At 35.7% G+C, this 20,977-nt stretch overlaps 1 protein-coding gene across 5 annotated transcripts in view; it reads left to right on the forward strand.

Moving 5' to 3' along the window:
• Positions 1-20,977, forward strand: part of Bmpr1a (bone morphogenetic protein receptor type 1A) — a 131,125-nt gene that overhangs the window by 51,724 nt on the left and 58,424 nt on the right. For 4 of the 5 annotated variants that reach the window (XM_026397023.2, XM_026397021.2, XM_026397020.2 and 1 more), the window contains one exon: positions 11,244-11,356. The exons of the other annotated variant lie outside the window; for it this stretch is intronic. The gene's annotated coding sequence lies outside the window, so the exon portion shown is untranslated. The remainder of the gene's footprint in view (positions 1-11,243; positions 11,357-20,977) is intronic. 5 annotated transcript variants of the gene reach the window in all.

Raw genomic sequence — 20,977 nt, forward strand, 5'->3', positions numbered from 1 at the left:
ACCCAGTGTCTCAAAGGTACGAGGCAAGTGCTCTACTACTGAGCTAGACTCCAGCGCCTGATTGTCTGAAACTCTTTCAGACCTGTTGCTTCCTTTTGAAATTTTCCTTGATTGCCCTAGTTGATGCTCATCCTGTGTATAGACCCCTCCCTTAGGCATGTGACTCACTGATTTAAAACCAGTACAGGATAGTAATTAACTACCTCCCTCTCATCATATAGAGATGAGAACGTAAATGAATGCTTCCTAGCTAGCACTTTCTTCCCCAACTGTTTACCCACCTACGGACTTGTAGCAACACTGTCCCTCACCTGGTCTTTGAAGGAAGTATCTCTAGAATGTTTGTCTCCTATTAGAAATGATTAGTTTGCATATTCTTGTACAAGTGATAGATTTTTCAACTGATTTAGTTTTCTGTAATTTTTATAATGTCATTAGTTTGGTTTTATTGATGTGTACATTAGGAAAGATGACAGTTGGATTTTTAATGAAGGTAATTTTAAGTTTTTAGTAAATATTAATTAAGTCAAATATTATGACAAATTAGTTGAATTAAGGTCTAACATCACCAGTACATTCTTAAGATAGCTGATAGATGTTTATCCATTTTCATGAAATGTAATTAGATTTTTAGGAAAATATATTTATGTAAAGGAATTTATTCTACCTTTATTACTGGCAATCAAAGCTTTTTTTTTTTTTTTTTTTTTTTTTTAAGTGTTGGTGGTGCTGGGAATTGAACCCAGGGCCTCACAAGACATGCTAAGGCAAGTGTTGTGCCAATGAACTGTATCTCCAGACCTTTTTATTTTATTTTTGAGACAGGGACTGGTTGAGATTTTATTAAAGTTAGCAGATGAACTGTTAAACATGGTGAAAGACATGGGAATGTTTACTATCCGTTCAACTTTTCTATCAATTTATAAGTATTTAAAATAAAAATTTTGGAAAATGAATACTTTATCATATCCAATTTATAATTTTATACAGGGTTTTATATGTGTGTGTGTGTGTGCTATTAGGGATTGAACCCAGAAGTGTTCTGCCGTTGAGTTATAATGGCAGATTTATAATCAGATTTATAATCCTCCTGAGTAGCTGGTGTGTACTACCCTGCCCAGCTCTGAAAATATATTGAAAACAGCATCTCAGAGTATTTATCAATAGAAAGTAAATCTATTCTTTATAAGTTATATGTAGTATAATTGCATTGCCAAGAAGTTCTTGCCCTTAGATTGCTTACACTGCTCTGTTGCTGAAGCACACAGTCTGTGACCTTTTAAGTGCAATTTAATTTTTCATTTAACTTATAATTCATGATTTCCAGAAAAAAAATTTAAAATTTCCTGATCAAGGAAAGCTCTGTGGGACTTCCTTCTAGACTTGTTTATTAAACAATCTATAGGCAGGCAAGTTGGTTCATCCCTGTAATCCCAGCAGTTTGGGAGGCTCAGACAGAAGGATTGCAAGTTCAAGGGTATCCTCAGCAACTTAGAGGCCCTGTCTCAAATTTAAAAAAAAAGAATAAAAGGGGGTGGGTTGAGGCTGGGATATAACTCAATGGCAGAGCACTTCTGGGTTCAATCCCTAATAGGCTCGCACGCGCGCACACACACACACACACACACACAAAAAAAATCCTGTATAAAATTATAATTTGGATATGATAAAGTATTCATTTTCCAAAAATTTTACTTTAAATACTTAAAAATTGATAGAAAACATTCCTGTGTTTTTCGCCATGTTTAACAGTGAAACTTTAATACAATCTCAAAATTATAATGTTGAATGAAAAAACAAGTCAAAGAAGAATACATGTATATAGTATAATTATTCATATAAAGCTCCAAGGTAGGAACAATTTTAAAATGTATATTAAAGGGAAAATACCATTGTGGTAAAATGTAAGGAAGGGCTGGGGTTGTAGCTCAGCGGTAGAGCGCTCGCCTAGCAAGTGTGAGGCCCTGAGTTTGAACCTCAGCACCACATAAAAATAAATAAATAGAATAAAGGTATTGTGTTCAACTACAACTAAAAAATAAATATTAAAAAAATGTAAGAAATTGGGCTGGGGATGTGGCTCAAGCGGTAGCGCGCTCGCCTGGTATGCGTGCGGCCCGGGTTCGATCCTCCAGCACCACATACAAACAAGGATGTTGTGTCCGCCAATAACTAATAAATAAATAAATATTAAAAAAATGTAAGAAATTAAGGGAATAATGCCAAATTTAGAATGGTAGTTATCTTTGGTGGGAAGAAGTAATTGTCTTGATATATGGAGGGGGTTAAAGCTGCCAATACATTTCTTACATAGAACGTTGGGACAGAATTATTCATTTTTATTACCCTTATTTCAAATGTACATCTATATTTTATATACTTTTATATGTAGAATGGATTTTACATGTTCCATGGTAATATTTTAAAAATCTGGATATGAGGTAGACAGATGTCTGTTCTACCACTTTTTATATTTTCAGAACATAGCATGATTTAAAAAAATTAAAGTACCACAAAATTCTATATTGAAATTTAAGAACACTGTGTCACAAATCATTAACAGCAGTACCTCACACCTCAAAGCAGATATTAAGCTATTATAAAATGAATAAAAAATGAAAACAATTTTTACTTCATTGTAATGTAACAGAAAGTATACATCATCTACATAAAATTTATTTTAAAAATTTTAACTTATAATGTTAATCATGAAATACAGTTAGCAAATTGTGGGATACAACCTTGTTCTTAGGATACACCTGCTGAAATGTTCAGGGTTTAACTATTTACAGCGTACCTGAAAATGTCTCTGAACAGAAAAGTGTGTGTTTTTATAATGAGAGCAAGAGAAAGAAAGAAAGCAAGCCAGTGAGGCAAAATGAACTGCTGAATATTTGGAGTTGAGTGCAAGTTCAGCCTTTGACACTTGGTAAATTTCGGTGAAGGAAGACTTCATTCATTATCGTTGCTGTAAGGAGGTTCAGGGACTATTGCAACAGTTGTGCAGTAGGAGAGAGAATGGTTGCACTCAACTCTAACTACAGCATAGGCAATTGGGAACTTAGATTCAGTGAGCATGTTGGGGCTTAGTGGATGGAAAACTGTTAAGAGGAAACATCAGGTGTAGGAGAATTTGTGAGTGTCTAGGAGTGCAATTGGTGGGTTACATGTTACTGTATATTTAGCTTTTTAAAGAAACTGCCGAACTGTTTTCCAAAGTGGCTGTGTCACTTTATGTGCTCAGTTGTACGAGAAATCCTTTTCTTTTACTTTCTTGCCAATAGTTTGTATTGTCACTATTTATTTTAGCTGTCCCAGTGGGTGTGTAGTTATGATCTCAGCTTAGGCTTAATTTGCATTTCCTGATGAGTAGTGACCTTGACCATCTCTTTCCATGTGCTTTTTGCCATTCATATATGCTCTTCAGTGAAATGTGTCTTCATAGTTTCTTGCCTATATTCTAGTTGAAGTTTTCTTTTTACTGTTAAGTTCTGCATATATATTAGCCACCTTCCTCATGTGTGATGCACACATGCACAGATATACTCATACTCATATATATATATATATATATATATATATATATAGTTTTGTTTCCTTTTTTTTGAAGCTTTATTTTGTTTATTTTTTTTAATGTGGTGCTGAGGATCGAACCCAGTGCCTCAGAGGTACTAGGCAAGTGCTCTACCATTGAGCCACAACTCCAGCCCTTTTTTCCTTTTTTAAACAATGAAGGATGACTTATTTTATGATTTTATTTTAAAAAAAAACAACTTAAGGTACTTGGAATATCTTTCCATATCCATCAGAATATACATAATATATCTCATTCTTTTTGTTAAACGTTTAGCGTTTAGTGTTTATTGTGGCTATTGATCTTATACTGATAAACAGGTGACAATGGGTGACTTCCTGATTTTTCTTATGTGGCAATAAAGATTCTTAAATAGTATCTTTGGTGCAAAGCTCATTTTACATACTTTTGGACTTCATTGTCATTTATCATTCACTTATGCTATTACTGTTGTATAGGGATTTTCTTATAAAGAAGATACATATAAAATGATTGCATTTCATGTAAGCATACTGTTTCTTACTTACTAGAATTCTGTGGAACAAATAACTACATAAGGGAGTAGAGAGAATTTAACAGGAGATATTTGAAATGGGTCTTTGTGAGGAAAAATGGAAGTTCACTTGGCAGAAGAAGATAAAGATAAGTACATTTTGACTTTTGAATTCCGAGTGTGAAGAAAAGTAAAAGCATTACATAGCCTGGCCTCTTCAGGAAGTAGCAAATAGTTTAATATGGCCAGCAGGAGGCTTTTGGGCATGAATTATAGAAGACAAGGCAAGTTAAGTAGACTGAAAGCAGATTATAGCAGACTGATTAGTCTATAAATGTCCTTCTAAAGAATTTGTACTTTAGGCTGGGGGTGTAGCTCAGTGGTAAAGTGCTTGCTTAGCAAGCATGAGGCCCTGGGGTTTGATCCCCAGTACTGGGTGTGTGGGGGGGACAGGGACTTCAATTTGTACATACTGGAAATCATTGGGGAAAAAAAAATTTAAGTGCACTTTTATTTTTATTAAATGGTTAGAATTGTGTTGTAAATATTTCAGATTCCTTCCATTGTCTTTCTCAGTTACCTGATTCTACCTCTTGCTCCATGCAACCGTTGCTTTGCTTCTTATGTCTAAATTTACCCTTTCTAAAGATTTTATGTACATTGATTTGTACAATATGTGGCTTTTCATCTGGCTTCTTTCACTTTTTATTTTTAGATAGGGCTTTACTAAGTCGCTGAGGCTGGCTTTGAACTTGGAATCTTCCTGCCTCAGCTGCTTGGATTACAGTGGGGCGGGACCACCAGACCAAAATTATTGTTTTTGAAGTTATTCATTTTGTTATATGTATCAGTATTTCATTCCTTTTTATTCCCCTGTGTTATTCCTTTCTGTGGTTATACCACACTGTTTATCTGTTTAGTAGGTGATGAATATTTGTATTGTTTCCAGTTTTGGGTTATTATGAATAATGCTGCTATGAACATTTGTAGCTAAGTCTTTATGTGGACACATTTTTCACTTTTCTTGAGTAGGTTCCCATAGAGAAAATTTTGGATCATATGGTAAGTTTTTGTTTTATTTAACTTCAGGAAATTGGCAAAATGTTCCCCAAAGTCACTGTATTATTTTACATTATTGTCAGCAATGTATGAGGGTCTCAGTTTCTTTTTGTCCTGAAGCTTGGTATTAATTGTCTCTTTAATTATATAGACATTCTGTTGACTGGTAGTATCTTGTTATGCTTTTACTTTGCATCTCCATAATGAATTATGATCATTATTTTTAAAATATGTTTTTAGTTGTAGGTGAACACAATACCTTTATTTTATTTATTTATATGTGGTGCTGAGGGATCTAACCCAGGGCCCCACATGTACTAGGTGAGCGCTGTACCACTGAGCCACAACCCCAGCCATATGATCATTATTTTTTTTTAATATTTATTTTTTGTTGTAGGTGGACACAATATCTTTATTTCATTTTTATGTGGTGCTGAGGATTGAACCCAGTGCCTCAACGCATGCTAGGTGAGCGCTCTACCACTGAGCCACAACCCTAGTCCTAATCATTTTTTAATGAAGCACAGGTGTATTTTGAAAATAGCAGGTATACTCAATGGAGGTAAGAATGAAGGTGGGCTCCATGAAAAATATGAGCCTGTACTAGAGGATGTAATTAGAGTTGGGGGAAGATGGATTCTAAAGATCTATTAGCATTAGAATGGGAAGCATTTAGTAATTGGCTAAATATAATCAGTGTGGCAGAGGGAGGTGGAATTTAGTGATCCCAAGATTTCAAACTTTGACAGTTGGGTAGATAGTGCTGCCATTAGCCAAAAGAGTGTGTGAATGTTTTTTGTATTGTATACCATGGCTTTTATATTGATCCTGTTTTTTTGATGTTCCACTGGAATAAATATTTGAGTTTTTTAGTAGTTTGGAAATATATTCAAAAGATGAATCTGAGCTGAAATCAGAAATTTAGGGGAGTTATTATATATGTAACAACTGAATTCATAGAAGTAAATGGCATGTCTGTTCCTGAATCCCTGTATGTTTTTGGTTACTATGAGCAATTGAAATTGGCTTAATCGAAAAGAAGATTTAATCTAATACAAAAAGATCCAAATTAAAACCGTTCTAGGTATTCAAGCGAGGCATAATATCACCAACGATCCAGATTCCTTCTATCATTTAGTGCTGCTGCCATACTCATTCTGTTTGAGTGTGTCCTCTTACACAGTCTGTTCTCCAATGTTCTTATGATGAATGCCACAGTTTGGCTGACACATTTCTACCCAGAATTGTATGCAAAAAAAAGGATGTGTGTATGTGTGTTTTCATCTGGCTTTTGTTTTTGGTGGTGGTGGTGGTTCAGTACTGGGGATTAGAACCAGGAGCATTCTACTTTAAGCTACATTCCAATGTTTTTTGTTTGGTTTTGAGAGAGGGGCTTCTTACTAAATTGCTCAAGCTGGCCTAAATTTGTGATCCTCCTTCCTTAGCCTCCCAAGTCACTGGGATTATTGGCATAAAAAACCACACCCAGCTCATCTGGCTCTTTGCTTCATCCAGGAAAACCTTCCCCATAAACTCCTTAGCAAGTGAACTCTCTTTGTCTTACTAGCCAGAATAATCCATTGGCAAAAAGAATGGAAATTACCACAGTTGGCTTAGACCAGAGTATTCTAGCCCAAGAATCTTTCCCTGATATCTCTTCTGAAGAAACTTTTCCCTCTTGCCTTTTGTTCTCTTTTGTATTTCAGATAGGTTAGATTTTCTAAATAACTTAGTTTCTTATTGAGTCATTAATATTAGGTACTTCAAATCAGCTAATATTTGCTGAAATCTTATTCTATGTCATTTAACTGTGCTAGATTTTAGGATACAGAAATGAAACTATAAGAAGCATTGTTTGATATGGAAATAACTTCAACAGAAGAATTATGCCCTAAAGTTCATTTGCATTTTATATCAATATATGTATGTGTGTATGTGTCTGTCTGTATGTATGTGTCTGTATGTATGTATATGTAGGCATGTTTAATGCCATTATTTTATCTTTGGATTTATGAGAAAAGGCATCTTTAGTTTCAAAATCAAGCTTACATTCAATTGATAAAAATTAACTTTTGGAACATTTAGAACACAACTTGTTCGTGAGTTGATCTTCCGTATCTGTGTTATTTGGGTTCAAATGAATGAATGCTAAAACTAAATTATATTGTTCATTTGAGTTACTTAAAGCAAAAACCATGTTATGTTTTCTACTGCATAATGTTTGAGTGTTCTAGTTAACATGCTAAAGATTTTAATAGTACTGTCTTTTGCTTAAGATCCCAACTGAAATGTTTCTAAAATAAAGATGATTTTGTGATTTGGTTCTGATTTTTTAAAAAAATGGTTATTTGAGTGCAGCTGTAGTGTTAATATAGTAAGCAGTGTTTGTACAGTAGACATACTATTTTTTAGTTGTAGTTGGACACAATACCTTTATTTATTTTTATGTGGTGCTGAGGACTGAGCTCAGTGTCCCATGCATGTAAGTGAGCACTCGGCTTTTGAGCCACAACCCCAACCCAGATGAGGTGCTTTTTATGGATGTTGAAAGAGAGAAGAAATGAAGTTAGAGATGAGGGAATTGGGAGTGGTAGAAAGGAAAAATGTTCAATCTAATCACTTATTCTGAATGCTAAAAATTCCACTACGTTTTGATAACTATTACAAACTCAAAAAGTAATCCTAAGCTTCAGTTTTGATTGATTATATTTATCAAAATCATACTTATGCTGTATTCTTTTCTATTAAGTACATTGTCCTTAATACAGGAATTAATGGTGATATTCTGACACCCCAGAGTTGAAGATAATTATAATTCCCATAATGTGAGTCCTTGATGGGTTCTGGGTTCTGGGTTCTGTATGGTGTGGGTATGTGTGGTGTTAGGTATTGAACCCCAGAGCTTCACACTGAGCAAATGTTCTACCACTGAGCTAGCTGTACCTGCAACCCCTAGTGATCCAAAAGTATCTTGGTGGCTTAAGATTTAAACATTTTAATAATTTTGAAAACCAAGAAGAAAGTCAGGCGTGGTAACACACACCTGTAATTTCCACAATTTGGGAGGTTGAGGCAAGAGGATCACAACATCAAGGTCAGCCTCAGCAACTTAGTGAGAGCTTTGTTTCAGAATACAAAGGGCTGGGTAGGTAGCTCAATGGTAAAGTGCCTCAATTCAGTCCCCAGTACCAAAACAAAACAAAAGATGCTCCCAAAAAACAACCAAGAGGAATGTGTACATCTTGATAGCAGGAACATGTATTTTGTAAAGGAAAATGTGGGAATAAAAATAAAATGTGGGAATTGTCTGCTTTTTTTGCAAATAATTAACTTGAGTAAATTTTAATGTTAGCTCTTTGTTATAAAACATTAGAGTATACTTAGGTTTGATTTTCATTTATTTCAAGTCACTGAGAAACTGATATTTGTAAAAGAATTACCTTCTCTTTAATGTGCTTTCTACAGTTAACATGTTTGAAAATTTTAAACATAAAATCTTTAGCATAAAAACACTTATTATGAGAAAAGGCATCTTTAGTTTGGGGCATCTGGGGCTGTGGCTTAGCAGTAGAGAGCTTGTCTAGCATGTGCAAGGCACTGGGTTCAATCCTCAGCACCACATAAAAATAAATAAATGAATGTCCAACTACAACTAAAAAAATACTTATTTGGTGTTTGGTTTTGACTGGCATACCTGTGATTGTTGGATATAAGTTTACAATGCTCAGACTGCTGTAAGTTGCCTTGTAAGTTAAGTGGTTGAAGTTGTTTGGAACATTTTGCCTATGTAAATCTTGTTCCTTTCTATATGTGTGCATATTTATAGATTTGTGCTTACAGAAATGGCACTATATTGCAAAGGTCCTAATCTTTACTGTATTCATACAATTTGTAATATGTAAGAAATTATTTGCAGACCTGTACTGTGAAGTATATCTTTCCTCTGACTTGTTCTGGTTAGCTCTGAATAATGAAGTCAAACCTTACTTGATTTTCCTTAGTGAGTCTTAGGGTCAATTTTCTTTCTTTTTCCTTTTTTATTAAAAATAAACTTTAGATTTAGCCTAAAGCTATTACATTGTTTTGTAACTCAAGGAAACAATATTGTAATGATTAGTGTTGTAATAAACAATGATTGGTAAGTGGTTTACATATTATTTATCATTTGCTCCATTGGAAGTATCTGATAAAATTAGAATCAGGCCATCTCTGTTGGCTGTCTTTGGTTTTATGCAAATGGATTAATCTGAGCTTTGTTTAATATAGTGATTACTTCCTCTCTCTTTCTGTACACAACCTTAGGGAGGAATGGTGTAGTTGTAGTTGGGAAAAATGGCTTTGGAGGAAAATTTTTATGCTGTTTATAAAGTGGAAACATAATGCCTTTATTTTTTAACTAGTGTGAGGGAAATTCTTAAAGATTATAAATGTCTCAAAAAAATAAAACCATGAAGTCTCCAATCCTGCCATCGTGCATTTTTCTTAGTGACAATCTGAGAGTTTTAAAGTCATATGAGTACTCCAAAAAAAAGTTAGAGACCTGGTTAAGTTGTAGGTAACTAGTAACTAGTACACCAGAAGACTGTTAAAGGCTCCTAAATGCAGACAAAGCATTACTAATTGCTTTCAGGGTCAGGCTGACTTTACTTGGACCATGAAAGATTTAGCATAGTCCTATGGCTGCCTGCTTGCTGAGTAAAGAGTCTTGTCTTTAACAAAGACTGCTATCTGATATGCCAGACCGTTTCATGTTGCCCTCGTTTACATGAATTTAGTCATTATTGCTAAGACTACTAAACCTCAGTGCAACATAAATGATACTTCTAAATGGTCTTGAAGACAAAGGCCTTTAACCTTGCAGTGGGATGTAGGTAATGTTTACATAGCTTTTAAAATATGCAACAGAATACTTTACTATTTGAAGTTTCAATTAAAAGATACATTCAGTAAAATTATTTTTAAAAAATCTACAAGTAAAATACCACACATCTTTAAGTAAAGTAAAATTTCTAATGTTTTCCATCTTTTAGAATGTTTATTCCTTGGAACGGTAGGATCCTAATGACACTATTAACATGGGTCCAATCTCACCAATGCAACTAATTCTTCACACTCATAAATCCTACTATTCTAGGTAGAAGTTAGAATGAAATTAAAATGGGTTAATGAAACTTGATAAAAAGGGGCAAAGGAAATACTAGCTAGTTGATCAAATATGTTTTTGCCCATGTAAGAATATGATTTTTTTATTGTAATACTTATTGAATTGATATTTATTTTACTGTTTATTTTAATGCTATTTAGCTAGCCCTTATTATTATTATTTTTGGTACCAGGGATGGAATCCTGGGGGCACTCAACTACTGTGCCACATCCGCAGCCTTTTTTTGTATTTTATTTAGAGACAGGGTCTCACTGAGTTGCTTAGGACCTTTCTAAGTTGCTGAGGCTGGCTTTGAACTCAAGATCCTCCTATCCCAGCCTCCTGAGTCACTGGGATTACAGGCATGCAACCAAATGTATTTTGTTAAACATTTATGTATTTTTTAGTTGTAGTTGCACATAATACCTTTATTTATATGTGGTGCTGAGGATCGAACCCAGGGTCTCACACATACTAGGCGAGTGCTCTACCACTGAGCCATAACTCCAGCCCCTGTATTTTTAAAACTTTTTTTTCTTTTTAGTAATACATGTCAGTAGAAGGTAGTTTGGAAAATTATACATTCATAAAATATAACTTATTCTATTTTGGATCCTATTCTGTGGTTGTATATGATGCAGAGTTACTCTGGTCGTGTATTCAAACACAAGGCTAGGAAAGTTATTATTTTTTTTTTAATGATGAAATTTTTGTTTCTCAAAACTATAACATGGAAATTTTATAGGTGATATCTTTTTTTCCCACAAAACTAACTTTATATGCTTCATTATTCAGAGGTTGGGAAAATAATAAAAGTGATGGGTTTCTAAACAACTGGAACTTTTCATTGTCTTTACATTGAAAATGTGTTATTTTACACATGAAATATTTTTAGTATTGCTTTAACATGTGTTAGAAAATTCTGACAAATAAAAGTTCTTTCTATCTTAAGTTTAAGTTCTTTTCCCCCCCAGATTTATGAAAATATGCATCAGCTTAATACTGTCTTGGAATTCATGAGATGGAAGCATAGGTCAAAGCTATTTGGAGAGAATTGGAAGTACAGTTTTATAGCCACATCTCCAAGGTAAGGAAAAGATTTTAAAGAAAATAATAGAGTAATATGAAAATTTTTCTTTCTTAACAATTGAAAATAGTCCTTCCGTGTCACCACTGCAACTTTATTTGAGCTTCTTTATTTTATTGGTAACACCACAACTTTGTGTTAGCTACTTTGGTTTCTTGAATCACCTTCTTTATGAGTTCATATGTAATTCTTATGTATTTTTCTTCTCTTGTAAATATCGAACTTCTTCAGGAGTGAAAATATTTCTTAACAATACCACTTTCTTAACTAATTATAGAAAGTAAGCATTATTTCTTCCTTCAGGATTTTATTTCTTCCCTTAAAGACTGGAAAGCATGGTTCAGAGTGGAAAACTATATTAAAAATGAATGTTTACATTAATTTGAAGTTTTAACACATTTTTCAGTTAAGATTTTAAATATCTTAGAATAATAGATCTTTGGAAGTAAAATTTAATTTAAAGAAGTAGAAACTGTAGTAATGCCAGAAATAGGAAAGAAATCATTCTAAGACAATATTTGGAGGAATTAGCTCATTGCTTTGAGATTCTTTTATAGGTGGATGTGATGGAGCATACTTGTAATTCCAGCCACTTTAAAGGCTGAGGCAGGAGGATCTCAGTTTCAAGGCCAGCCTGGCCTCAAATGTTTCCCCTTCTGTTAATGATCTCTTTGTCACCCAAGAAAAGTTTTAGTGTTATATCTGATTCCTCATGTTTTGCATCTTATACCTTGTCAGAGATCAACTCCTGTTAGTTTATCTCTATAGCATATCATGAATATTTTTTTTCTTTTTTCATATTTTATTTATTTATTTATTTATTTATTTTTCAGTTTTCTTTTTTTTTTTTATTGGTCGTTCATAACATTACATAGTTCTTAATACATCATATTACACAGTTTGATTCAAGTGGATTATGAACTCCCGCTTTTACCCCGTATACAAATTGCTGTATCACATCAGTTACCCTTCCATTGATTGACATATTGCCTTTCTAGTGTCTGATGTATTCTGCTGTCTGTCCTATTGTCTACTATCCCTCCTCCCCTCCCCTCCCCTCCCCTCCCCTCCCCTCCCCTCCCCTTTTCTCTCTCTACCCCTTCTACTGTAAATCATGTCTTCCATTTGTATTCTCTTGACTTACCCCTCCTTACCTCTTATATGACATTTTGTATAACCCTGAGGATCGCCTTCCATTTCCATGCAATTTCCCTTCTCACTCCCTTTCCCTCCCACCTCTCATCCCTGTTTACTGTAAATATTCTTCTCAAGCTCTTCGTCCCTACCCTGTCCTTGTTTACACCCCTTATATCAAAGGAGTCATTTGGTATTTGTTTTTTAAAGATTGACTAGCTTCACTTAGCATAATCTGCTCTAATGCCATCCATTTCCCTCCAAATTCTATGATTTTGTCATTTTTTAATGCAGAGTAATACTCCATAGTGTATAAATGCCACATTTTTTTTATCCATTCATCTATTGAAGGGCATCTAGGCTGGTTCCACAGTCTTGCTATCGTGAATTGAGCTGCTATGAACATCGATGTAGCAGTGTCCCTGTAGCATGCTCTTGTTAGGGCTTTAGGGAATAGACCGAGAAGGGGAATAGCTGGGTCAAATGGTGGTTCCATTCCCAGCTTTCCGAGAAATCTCCATACTGCTTTCCAAATTGGCTGCACCAATTTGCAGTCCCACCAGCAATGAACAAGAGTGCCCTTTTCCCCGCATCCTCTCCAGCACTTATTGTTGTTTGACTTCCTAATGGCTGCCAGTCTTACTGGAGTAAGATGGTATCTTAGGGTAGTTTTGATTTGCATTTCTCTGACTGCTAGCGATGGTGAGCATTTTTTCATGTACTTGTTGATTGATTGTATGTCCTCCTCTGAGAAGTGTCTGTTCAGGTCCTTGGCCCATTTATTGATTGGGTTATTTGTTATCTTATTGTCTAATTTTTTGAGTTCTTTGTATATTCTGGTTATTAGGGCTCTATCTGAAGTGTGTGGAGTAAAGATTTGTTCCCAGGATGTAGGCTCCCTATTTATCTCTCTTATTGTTTCTTTTGCTGAGAAAAAACTTTTTTAGTTTGAGTAAGTCCCATTTGTTGATTCTATTTGTTAACTCTAGCGCTATGGGTGTCCTATTGAGGAATTTGGAGCCCGATCCCACAGCGTGTAGATCATAACCAACTTTTTCTTCTATCAGATGCCGTGTCTCTGATTTAATATCAAGCTCCTTGATCCATTTTGAGTTAACTTTTGTGCACGGCGAGAGATAGGGATTCAGATTCATTTTGGTGCAAATGGATTTCCAGTTTTCCCAGCACCATTTGTTGAAGATGCTATCCTTCCTCCATTGCATGCTTTTAGCCCCTTTATCAAAAATAAGATAGTTGTAGTTTTGTGGATTGGTTACTGTGTCCTCTATTCTGTACCATTGGTCCACCCGCCTGTTTTGGTACCAGTACCATGCTGTTTTTGTTACTATTGCTCTGTAGTATAGTTTGAAGTCTGGTATCGCTATACCGCCTGATTCACACTTCCTGCTTAGTATTGTTTTTGCTATTCTGGGTCTTCATGAATATTTTTATCATCTATTTTCAAATTTCTAATCACCATCCAGGTTTAGGGCCTTATATGACATTATACTGGAAATATTGCGGGGCTTTCCTATTTGTACTAACCTATTAATCAATCCACTCTAGCATTCTTATTTTTTTTTAATTTTTATTATTGGTTGTTCAAAACATTACATAGTTCTTGACATATCATATTTCATACATTTGATTCAAGTGGGTTATGAACTCCCATTTTTACCCCGTATACAGATTGCAGAATCACATTGGTTACACATCCACTTTTTTACACACGCTAGCATTCTTATCTTAGTAGTCACAATACTGTTTCCCAAAGCATGCTGAATGTACTGTTGTAGCTCCTCCCCTCCCCCCTTGTATTTTATTTAGAGATGGGGTCTCACTGTGTTGCTTAGGGACTTGCTAAGTTCTGAGGCTGGCTTTAAACTCATGATTCTCCTGACTTAGTCTCCTGAGCCGCTGGAATTATAAGCGTGTGCCACTGTGCCTGGCCAGGTTTTAGTTTTATACAGGTGAATTTTTAAAGATTTTGTGTTGGGTGTGGTGGTACATGCCTATAATCCCAGCAATTTGAGAGATTGAAGCAGGAGGATTGCAAGTTTAAAACCAGCCTTAGCAACTTAGTGAGACCCTAAGCAACTTGGTGAGACTCTCAGAATAAAAAAAGGATGAGGATGTTGCTCACTAGTACTAGAGGAAGAAAAAAGTACTAGCGGAAGAAAAAGATTTTAATAGGCACATGTCTGTTTTGATAACCACCTACTCACTACTCACAAACAGTAAAAGTAACAGTACTTTGCTCTTTCTCTGTTTTGAGCTATGGTTCAGAAACTTGAGTTAATCTTACCTGCAGTACATGTATGTAACTAACTTACTTTGTTCTCCATAAAGCCCCTCAGATGATTCATTTTAATCCCCCCCCCTTTTTTTTTTTGTTCCAAAGATTGAACCCAGGGGTGCTCAACCACTGAGCCACTTCCCCAACCCTTTTTTCTTTTTCTTTTGAGACAGGGCCTTGCTAAATTGCTAAAGCCAGCTTTGAACTTGTGAACCTTCTATCTCAGCCTCCCAAGCCAATGGGATTATAAACATGTGCCATCAGGCTGGGCTTCTCCTTTGTTTCTGTTTTATTTATTTATTTATATATTTTTTTAGTTGTAGATGGACACTATATCTTTAATTTTTATGTGGTGCTGAGGATTGAACCCAGTGCCTCATATATGTGAGGCAAGCACTCTACCACTGAGCTTCAGCCCAGCCCCTCTTTTGTTCTTGACCCTTACTTCTGTTTTCCTCTCTTTATGCTGTTGGACAGCACTCTAATTTGTGTCTCACACATGTCAGGTAAGCGCTCTACAACCGAGTCAAAACCCCCAAACCCTTAAAAAGTTTTAATAATAAAAAAACTCTGTATATTACTGTATGTACATTTATTCATTGCTTCTGACATTAGTATCCCATAACGTACAGAACCACGTTTTTACCATTTTAAAGAGTCACTCTACTCTGTTCAAAAGCAAGGCAATAGAGCCAGCTTGCTTCAGTTTGAATCCTGACTTTACTACTACTTAGCTAGAGAAAAGGACTTAAAATGGGTAGTTTATTTGAGAAATGAAACAAAAAGAGGAAATGGGAGAAAAGGAAAAATGGACAGAGAAGATGGTAAATGTATATATTGTGTGTTATGAGTTAGTTACCACTATAGGAAACTGGATCTCAGTCCTCTGAGAACCCTCTGAATGTACCTTATAGTCTTGCCCTACCAAAAGACTGTGTTATACCTCGAATGTTATGTGTTGTTCATTAAGGGTTCTTTTAGAGTTCTAGCACTGGCATTTCTGTCGCTGTACCTCTAGACTGCACAGTACTCTTTAGGTTTGTAGAAGTCTGAGGAGTAAAGTGAGCCATGCTTTATAATCTGGATGGTGTCTCTTGTTGCACAGTGTAGAACTGCCCACCAGAGCGGCACTGACAAAATGGAGGTGGAGAGGATGTGACACTGGATGGTGTCTCTTGTTGGACAGTGTAAAATTGCCCACCAGAGCTGCAGTGACAAAATGGAGGTGGAGAGGATGTGTTGAAGAATACCAACAAGTATCTGCTAGAATCTCCACTGTTTATCCCTCAGACTACCTTTGCCACATTAAATCTACCTTATCATCTACCTTTGAAGTGGTGGTTTGTTATAATCACTTAAGAAATATCCAAAACAAGAAGGTTACTGGAATAAGCTATAATTTCCACTACTGCAGCTGATCCAGAGGCTTATAATTGATACTCAAACCATGAGATACTCCGTATGCCTTCACTTCAGATGGAGGTGCTGGCAATAGGATGTACTCTGGGCAGGGAAGGCAAATACACATCTGGATTAAGAGTTTTTTCTGCACTGAGAATATGTTAGTTAACACTCAACAGAAGCAGTAATTACGTCAGCCTTCATAAAAAGGAGCCTGTGATGTTGAGTCTAGGTAAAACCTTCCTCCCTCTGTTAGTATGACTGCTGCATTCATGGACCCATGCTCTAGTATTAAGGTGACCAAGACAGAAACTGACTGGCTGATAGCATTGATGATGAGTCATCTATCTGTGGTTGCCTATAGTTAAATGCCTCTACTGTGACTGGTGCTTTGTGGTGGTGGCATCTTGGGCTGACTCCTACAGGGCCATTCAACATGGATTTTCTCTAAGGTCTTGTTTCTTATTTTCGTATTCTCCCAATCAGTCAGACCATTCTCTACTGCCCAGGAACCTATGTATTTTCTTCTTTGGTTTCTTCTCCCTTTACAGTACTCACTGTCTCTGTAATGTCTTTCAGAGCCTTGTGAGTAGACTGTTGAACAGTAGCTGTCTTCTTTTTGGCTTGTATCTGTTAACTAGGTCCCAGACTTTTTTCCCCATTATTGCTTACTGGGCACTTACTATAAAGTTATTGGTATGAGCATAAATTAGAGACATCGGTGTTGTAGAAATAGGTAATATGAAGTTCTGAGCCATCTCTTGGAGTTTATTAGTGTCCTGTGGACCTGCCTAGGCCTTATTCCAAGTATACTGTGTCCACTATACAGTGATTACTGCTAAACCTGGCCTTTTAACTTGGTGGCTCATGATGGTAGCTCCAGTCACAAAATCTTTTTTTTTTTAATATTTATTTTTTAGTTGTAGTTGGACACAATACCTCTATTTCACTTACTTATTTTTTATGTGGTGCTGAGGATCGAACCCAGGGTCTCGCATGTGTGAGGTGAGCTCTCTACTCTGAGCCACAACCCCTGCTCTCCAGTCACAAAATCTTTATAATGTTTTCTTTTTTTATTTGGGTTCTTTATGAGGCCCATCGTCATGTCAAGAGCTGCTTTTCCAACAGTGTTATAAAAGGGCTATCTTTGCTTCAGAAAATCTAGAGGTTGTTCTGCAACTCTCCCATAGGAACTGGCCAGAAAGCCCACATAGCAACCCATACTGTACCTCTAGTGCCTTTGAATCTGTTTGGCCTGAACATTTGGGTAGTTTGCTCAGTTTAATTTGCTGAGAGCCTTTCCTCCTCTTGGTCCTAGTCAAAACAAGCAACTTCTGAGTCACCTAATGTCTTGTGTTAGTTCTGCCTAGGTAGTTCTAGTCTTAAGCTTACACTTCCTGCTGGTTACTGAGTTCCCTTTAAAGGAGTTCTGTGAGTTTTATGCCCATTCCTAGGATTTTTGGGCTACCTTTGCACTTACTTAGTTCTGACTACAGATATCTCTTTTCCAGTAGATATTGGAAGGAAGGGTTCTTTCTCCTGTGTACTGACAACAAAGGAGCCAACAAATATCCATTTCTTGAAGCTCTAGGACAGATTCTGAGTGTTTCCAGGCACTCCTACATGCAAGGTTCTTTAGCAGTGTAGTCTGTGAGGGTTGCCTTTAGGTCTGCTGAGATGAACCTTTTAAGGGCCTGAATGCAGCTAAGCAGTGTATCCCTGGTCGTATAGAAAGATGAGTATGTCTTTACTATATTGGTTTCTCTTGATTTACCTGCACACTCACTCCTGTGGAGAAACATGGAACTCACAGTCTCAGAAACATCATCTCACCTCTTTAATTATTGTGCTTTTCCATTCGGACTGCATTCTTATAACTTTAAAATTTTAAAGATACCATTATAGTTTTTTTTTTCAAGTTTGGCGAATATGCTTCTGATATACTTATTTGATTCCTCTCCAGTTTGGATGCTTTTAGATTCAATGTTTGTGATATAATACATCAGGAAGAGCGTGTCCCAAGATTTCCAGCAGTATATGTGTTAGCCATCTTCCCATTATTATCATAAAATACATGAGATGGTTGACTTAAACAGAGAAAAGGTTTATTTTGGTTTACAGTTCTGGAGGTCCCAGTTCAAGATGAGGTTGCTCCAGTTGGATCTCTGAGAAGGAATGCTTGGTGTGGCTAACTGCTCACCTCATGAGCCAGGAAGCAAAGAGAAAGAGACTTAAGTTCCACAGTCTCTTTCTAGAGCATGCCCTCATAGATCTGAGAATCTCCCAGAAGACCCTCCTTAAAGTTTTACCACCTCTCAGTAGTGCCACCTTCATCCAAACCACAGCAACATCTTTTCGTATTCTATAGTGGCATTCAACTTATAACTTTATACTATTGCCTAACAATTTCTTTCTGTGCTACCATTTTATAGTTTAACTATGTGTAAGGTAATTTCCAATCTAGGTATCTCAGAAACAGTTTTTAATTTTTAGAAGATGTGAACATTAATAAACTATCATATAACTTTTAAACAATATATACCAAATCATAAGTCCTTCTTCACTATCTTCTGTCCTGTTTCTTTACTCACTACTTTCTCTTCTATCTTATTTTCATCTCACTGACTGCTGATTTATAGTTAGATTATTTTTTATGATTCTGCACCCTTTTAAGTTACTTTTGGTATTTAATACATTTCTAGAAAATCATGCACTGGGTTCTTGATTTTCAGATTTTAAAATTATTCATAATGAGCCCAGTACAGTGGTGCATGCCTGTAATCCCAGCAGCTCAAGAGGCTGTGGCAGGAGAATTGCAGGATCAAGGCTAGTCCCAGCAATTGTGTGAGGCCCAAAACAACTTAGTAAGACTCTGTCTCAAAATAAAAAGGAATTTGGATGTAGTTCAGTGATAAAGTGTCCCTGTGTTAGATCCGGAATATCAAAAAACTAAAGTTTATGCATAATAAGACTGGGTGTGGTGGCACACACCTTTAATCCCAACAACTCAAGAGGCTGAGGCAGGAGGATCACAAGTTCTAGGCCAGACTGGGCAATTTAGATCCTTTTTAATCTTACAAAAAATATAAAGGGCTAGGGGGTGTATAGCTCCATGGTAGAGTGCCTCTGGGTTCAATCCTCAGTACCACAGGGGAGAAAAATTATGCATATTGAGAATATCTGCCTCATAAATTGAGTATGAGGATTAAATGAATTAACATATGTAAAATATATAGAATAGTTCTTAGTACATAGTTGGAGCTTTTTAAGTATTAGCTAATATTTTTTATAATTGAGTATTAATAATTATTGATATACCTTCTTATACTTAATATTGTTTGTGTCTTTATTTTCATATGATAAAACTTTTCTAGAGATATGTAGTAATGGCATTTATTTGGTTTTATAGGTTCTGTTTTTGTTATATATTTAATAATTTTTGAATTTAGCATATTAATTTTTCTTCTACTTTCTTTGCTATCCATTCTAGTTCCCCAGCTCGTAATATACACATCCCTTTATTTTAACACTGTTCTATTGTATTTGTATTGTATATATTGATTTAGAATAGTAAAGCCACATTTGATCATTGTTACAGCCTGATTTAGAGCTGCTTATGTGTTTTCAAAAGTTTCTTTCACCTGTTCCTCCTAATGGTTTATAATCTCTCCAACAACCTAAATCAGGCAACCTCTCATGACATCTTTATCTCTACTTCCTTTCAGCTCTAGAAGTTTTTAAATCCTGTTAGCTCTACCTCTATAATTGTTTTCTCCATTCCCATTTCCTCTCAGGCAGACTGAGTTACTTCTTTCTTGAACTATTGTAATTATACTTAAGATTCTCTGCTCCACTCCTCTCACGTGTGTAGTACTTCTACAGTGATCTTCCTGAACCATAGTGAGCTTACTTCTTTGCTCAAAAATTGCAATGATTTTTTTTTCATTGTCTATTGAATAAAGTTGGAGTTTTTTTTTTTACTCTAGCACTTGAGAGTCTTCACTTTTTTTTTTTTTTAAACCCTCTGTTCTTTTAAGAAAATCATGGTTGATGGGTTGGGGATGTGGCTCAAGCGGTAACGCGCTTGCCTGGCATGCACGGGGCGCTGGGTTCGATCCTCAGCACCACATAAAAATAAAATAAAGATGTTGTGTCCACCAAAAACTAAAAAATATTAAAAATTCTCTCTCTTTAAATAAAAGAAAAGAAAATCATGATTGAAAAGATAAATTAAACATAAAATTAGTATGCTGTTTTTCAGTCTTACTTATATCTCATTCTGTTTTTAATCTTGATCATGCTTTTCCATTTTTATGCTTCTTTCCCACCCCCTGATTTCCCAATCTGGAATGCCTCCCTCACATCCTTGTATGGTGGAATCTGCCCATTATTCAAGTGTGAACTTAGGTATCAGCACCTTCATGAAGGTTCTCCTGATCCCATCATCTAGAGTTAATCTTTTTTTTTTTTAAGCTTTTCCATAGTTTTGGGTTTGAATTCCAGCCCATGCTTTGTTAGTAGTCATAGAGCTTTTGCATATACCAGTAAATTCTGTACCTTAGATCGATTTGTACATCTATTTGTCAAGATAGCCAATGAATCAATGAATCACCTGGATGTTTTATACAAAACAAGTTCAGATTCCGTGGGGTCTAAGGTGTATAACCCGAAGATCTGCATTTCTGACAAGCTCACACAAATTCTGCTGTTTATTGAACCAAGCTTTGACCATTAACGTGGAATCCACTAAATTGTCTACTTATGCCCATTTTAACCTTTACTGTTTTTTA

The sequence above is a fragment of the Urocitellus parryii genome, chromosome 5 (assembly GCF_045843805.1).
Source record: "Urocitellus parryii isolate mUroPar1 chromosome 5, mUroPar1.hap1, whole genome shotgun sequence".
Lineage (NCBI taxonomy): Eukaryota > Metazoa > Chordata > Mammalia > Rodentia > Sciuridae > Urocitellus > Urocitellus parryii.